Source organism: Lactuca saligna, chromosome 5 (assembly GCF_052625555.1).
Source record: "Lactuca saligna cultivar CGN05327 chromosome 5, ASM5262555v1, whole genome shotgun sequence".
NCBI classification, from domain to species: Eukaryota; Viridiplantae; Streptophyta; class Magnoliopsida; order Asterales; family Asteraceae; genus Lactuca; species Lactuca saligna.
The window spans coordinates 306,024,050-306,030,049 of record NC_136421.1 but is presented as its reverse complement, the minus strand read 5'-3'; positions in this window follow the sequence as shown (position 1 = coordinate 306,030,049).

The window sequence follows — 6,000 nt, the reverse complement described above, 5'->3', positions numbered from 1 at the left end:
TTGTGAATCAGAGTATATTGCAGCTAGCGAGGCGTCAAAGGAGGCGATATGGCTGAAACTCTTCATTGGAGACCTTGGAGTTGTACCAGCTATTAAAGAGCCAATGGAAATTTTCTGTGATAATGAAAGTGTTGTTGCCTTAGCCAAGGAACCAAGGGATCACGGGAGATCCAGACACATCGACAGAAAATACCATTTCATCAGACATCGGATCGAAGAAGGACTCCTCGTGGCAAAGAGGTTATCATCAGATGAGAATCCGGCAGATCCCCTCACAAAGGGACTGACTCGGGTTAAGCATCTCCAGCATGCTTGGAGCATAGGGCTGAAGGATGATATTAGATTTAGTAGTTAGATAACCTCGAAATTTGTAAAGTGTAATTGACATTTGATGATGAATAAAAAATGTTTTATTTATGAGTAAAGTGTTGCTATCTCTTGTCGATCGTTTACTATATTTCTTTTGCATGTTTTGACTTCCAGAATAATTTTTGTTTGGTATAACATATTATTCAAACCTCCACAGTCAGTCATATGTCGGAAGTAGGTATGAATCAAGACTGTCATGTTTGGTTGTAGAGGTCTTGGACAAGGCTACAGCAATCATGAGTGCTCATAAGTTCTGAGCATTGGACTCAACCCACGCTCACTGGAATCACTTCATGGAATTCTATCTCGAGTGATCGTGAGACGGTAATATCGTATAAGTCTTCAAACCTAGAGATATGATTTGTTACTTACAAGTCGGTTATGCATTGATTATACGAAAACGCATTGGTAACTCGATGTTATAAATCGTGCTCTTGTGTGTAATTCAATGAGTGGTAGAACAAACATATGAGTCGAAGTTTATCTGTTCCTTCTTGGATTAGAAGCTGGTATCTGGGCCCCTCGATGATTTTGTTTTGACCCATGAACCGGGCCCGGTCAGAACTAAGTTGATGTGTTCAATTAAGTTCTTTGTCAAAGAAATCGGAAATCGGGAAACAAACTGTTGGACAATAAGTAAGACATTGTTCCATGTATTTGTCCGACTGATATCTAGAACAGAGTATTATATGATCACTTATCTTAAATGGTGTACCATCATCTTCTCAGTTCCGAGAAACCTTGAAAAGAGCTACGATTGCCGATCGGTTCCTAAAGTCATACTTGCAGTAATAGTTATTAGACTTATCCAAGTGGGAGACTGTTGGATAAGGTGTCTAAGTCCATAACTATTTCTGGTATGTACTTGACCCGACCCGGCATGGTCCATTTGGGTTGCATGGCACCATGCAATTGGATAGACTAAATGAGAGAAATAACACTTGGAGATTATTAATATATTATAAGTTCTAATATATTAATAATATTATTTGATTAGTTTGGTCAATAATTAATTTAGAATTAATTAAGTGGTCAAAAGAGAACTAATTAAATATATAGGTTGATTATGTAAATCATCCATATCTTGTATAGTGGGCTAAGAGGCTCCATGGATTATCAAGTTGGGTTCTACCCATAGGATGCTCCATGGGAGTTACAAACCCATGGGTCATGGAAATGAAGAGTCATGACACATTAGGGTTTACATGGTGTAACCCTAGATGTGTCAACACTATATAAGAATCATATTCTCCACCAAAATCGGCTACACTAAGGAAACAAGAGGGCTTGGCCGATTTCAAGAAGTGTGTGTTCTCTCATAAGTTTTTCCAAGAGCATTTGGTGTTGTGTGAAGCATTTGAGGCATCACACTTGGGGTGCTAGGCTAACAAGGTTTCAAGGAACACAAGCAACAACAAGGTAAGTTATTCTATTTATCATTCAAGTTAAAATTGTTCCCCATGTATGCTAGATAGGAATATAGCCTTGGAATTCAACTTTGCATGATAATTAGACAAACATAGATCCAAGGTTATTAGGGTTGCATGTACACTTAGGAAGTGTTAGAATGCTCAAAACCCATCAACGTACGCTTGGCGTACTCCCCCAAGGCAAATTTACGAAAATGCCACTAGGGCGCTTTTGCACTATTTCTTAAACTTATGGGCCAAAATGCAACATAATTAAATATAGGGTTAAAATTAGAAGTATCTCAGCATCAGAATGCTTCACAACACATAACATTTGGGTTCATCTTCACCAAATAGAAGTATGGAGTGGTTAGCTCATAACTAAAACATAAACAAAAATGAAATCAAAGTTAACTAGAAAAGACATGGTAACATATAGCAAACCGAATGATTTAATGATGATATTCCTTCAATTATATTCAAAGCTTGGGTCCCCAGTATATTGGGCCTTTTCGGGTGATTTCCAGGGTTGACAAGGTTGCTTATAGATTGGATCTTCCTGGGGAGCTCAGTCAGATTCACAATAATTTTCATGTTTCGCAGTTACAAAAGTGCATATTGGATAAGGATGTTGTGGTTTCCTAGGATGATATTCAAGTCGATAAACACCTAAACTATGTTGAGAGGCCGATAGCTATCCTGTATAGGAATATGAAGGTCTTGTATAGCAAGGAAGAACCATTGGTAAAGGTTCAGTGGCAGCACCAGAGGGGCTCCGAGTGGATGTGGGAGCCAGAGACTGAGATGCACGAGCACAATCCAGATTTGTTCGCTACGGAAGACTTTGAGGATGAAGTCAAGTTCAAGTAGGGGAGAATTGTAACATCCCGATATTTATGTACTTCTAAATTATTCCATATACTTCTATTTGATGTCAATTGGTCAGGTGGTAACACCCGTGGGTATAATTGAGGTTCAGACACGTCATGTTGGAGGCACCAACATGGGGTGTCTAGATATGACAAGGCGTGGGTATTTTTTGGGAAACACGATGTGTTCCTCTTGGAACACGGTGTGTTGACCACTAAAATGAAACCCTAATCCTCCACATTTTTATCCATATTTAAAGGAAAGTGGAGGCTAGAGTTTGTTCATACTCAGCCCCCATCAGCCCCTCATGCTCTGAAATAAAACCTAATCATTTTCTCTCCTGTTTGTGAAGCTAGTTAGTGTTTTGAAGGAAGAAGGTTAAAAAATAAACCAAAGATCTAGCAAGCAAGACCCATTCTTCAGTTTGACACTTTGTTGGACCTTTGTAAGTGTCCAAGACCCGATTTTTATCATTCAAGTTGTTAGATATTAAGTTTTGTCCCTTTTGTTCTTAGATGTTGCAATGGATGGATCACATAAAGTTTGCAACTTTATGAATCTCCATGTCAAGGTGACCTAGTAGTGACTTGCATCTGGTCTATAACCAAGTTTTGATGACATTCATAGAAATTAGGTCATAAATCCTCATTTTGACCTAATACTGACTCAAGACATACATTGGACATGCATGTCTAAAAAGCACCAACCTTTAGGATGGTTTAGGTGTTTGAACCACTTTTGGAAAGGATGGACTTTAGATCTTAAGGATTAAGAGTATTTTGGTTAATCCCTTGCTTTATGAACCTTATGAATTGGATTCTTAGGCCTTTGTGGTGGTCCTAATGAATGAAGTTAGAAGCCTTATCCTTTCTAATCACATTTTGGTCTAGATTTGTGATTTGGAGCTCTTGGAGTCGAAAAGGTAGTTGCATGTATTAAGTTGTTGGAACTCTAGCGAACACAATGTGTTTACAAGACAGCACGACATCATGGCTAAGGTTTTCCCGACGTTTTGGATGCTCGCGGAACATGGCGTGGCCAAGAGGAACCCGGCGTGTTGGGTCAACATGGACAGTTGGCCTTAACCATTGACTTTGACCAAGTTGTACATTAAGGGTATTTTGGGATCTTGATGGAAGTGGTCACTTGTTAGATAAAGGTATTGGTTAGAGAATTGAGATTTCAGAGCCGAACCTCATAAGTTCTATTCAGTTTGCGAGGTGAGTTTTCCTCACTGTTCTTGCGGGTCGAAGGCACCAATTCCGGACCACTGGATTGATATACTGTTATGCATGCTATTGCACTTTCGTGATCTGTTAGATCGGTATCTTGATATATAGGATGATGTTATGCTTAGTGATCTATAGATCTATTTGATTGGTTGTAGACTATTATATGATTATATGTTATATGTGCACATGTTTGGTTGGTGGCTGAGGCTTCACTGCTTTGTGCGTAAGCCAACAGGCCGAGGAATACCAACCTGATGGTTGAATGGGCCTGAGGGTATTCCATCCCGAGGATGATTGGACCCATAGTATGCAAGGTTGCAGAACTCGTTACTCGGTACCTGTTCGGCCGACTACCGAGTAGCGAGTACCCGGGAGTACTCGGGAGTACTCAGGGAGTACTCGGATTTGGTAATTCATGTAGAAATATTTTTAAGGAAATTATATATGTCAAAATCATAAGTTAAAATCATAAGTTGATTGAAATATATAACAAAATTAGATACATGTGAATACACAAAAGCTGAAAAATCACATAATGGTCTTACTTCGTGAATAATTACTGAAAATTTAAGATATATATGTAGTAATAATCACATGTATGTGTTAAATAATAAATCATTAAGTATATTATACATATTAACCACTGAGTTGACCATGTTTTACAACACTACTCAGTTTAGTAAATAGGCCGATTAGGGAGTACTCGGTATTTTGTAACTCGCCTCGGTAAGGGGCCGAGTAGCGAGTACTCGGAGGAGTAATCGGCCAACTCGGCGAGTTTTACAACACTGATAGTATGTTGGCATTCCAACCGATGGTTGAGGGCCTAGGGTATTCCAACCCTACAGTTGATTGGACCCATAGTATATTGGCTTTCCAACCCGATGTTTGAGGGGCCTGGGGTATTCCATCCCGATGGTTGATTGGACCCATAGTATGTTGTTATTGTATATGTGTTATTTGTTGTGTGTTAGTACTTTGGGCTTATAGTTTTGGGTTGTGTTTTAGGTACCTCAGAGGATCGCGAGAAGGCGAAGGTGTGATCGTGCACCTCCTTGTGTTTTGTTTTATGATTTTGGAAAAACTATGATGTTGAACATGTTTTGAAAAATATTCTGTAAACAATGATGATTTATGGGTTGGTTTTAAAAGTTTAAAATTTTCATAGATTTTATGGATGTTAAAAGTTGGTATCAGAGCCTTGGTTTGAGTGAATTAGAGGAACACTCACGTGAATCCAGTCTCAAACTAAGGAAAAAGATTTTTCAACAATTTTCAAAATAATCAAGGAGGATGTGATGTGTACGATCAGCTGAAGCCAATAAGTAGACCCCAAATTACCACATATATATATTTGAGATTATGCTTTAATACGTTAGAACAACATGCTAGTATTAGGATAGGGATATTCAGGAATTGTATGATAGAATTGCATGATATATGATGCCTTGTCTCTTATAGAATCCCTGGCTGATTGCAGTTTGACTCTTTCGCGTGTGAAGTAGCTATTGTATGAATATGCTAAGTAACATGCTACATGGTTTAAATGATCTTCAAGGGTAAAAGATTTGGACCTACTGCGTAGCTGTTGTCTAAGTCCAACCATTTTAGGATTGGGTCTTTTAGACTAAGATTGTTTAAACTGTGCGGCATGTGATTGTATTCATGCGATAGTTATCTGGCACCAATGGAGGGCCATGTGGCCGTTAGTGTTGGCATGAGTTATGTAGGGTTAGGCGGCTAGTCTCAAGATGTGTAGTCTTCCTCTAGGATGTGAGGATCTCATTTATGAGCATGCTTATGTGTATCATTACGCTTGTTGTGATGATCCTCTGAGACAAATACGGGTAGGTGTGGAAGGTAGTATGGGCCCATACTACTGGAAGCACAGGAGTCGTACGCGTATCAGGGAAATCACAACCCATAGGGCTTTATTGGGAGTCCCACAGTTGAAACAAGTTTGTCTTTTCATATGAATAATATTGTGACTTGGTCTCCAACTAAAGTTCGTTTCGAAGAACTTCCATAAGAACAAGCACATGAGCATTTGTTAGACTGCTTGAATGATTTTTTTGGTTGAGATATTTCAACAGCGTGAGTGTCATCATCATAGGCTTTTG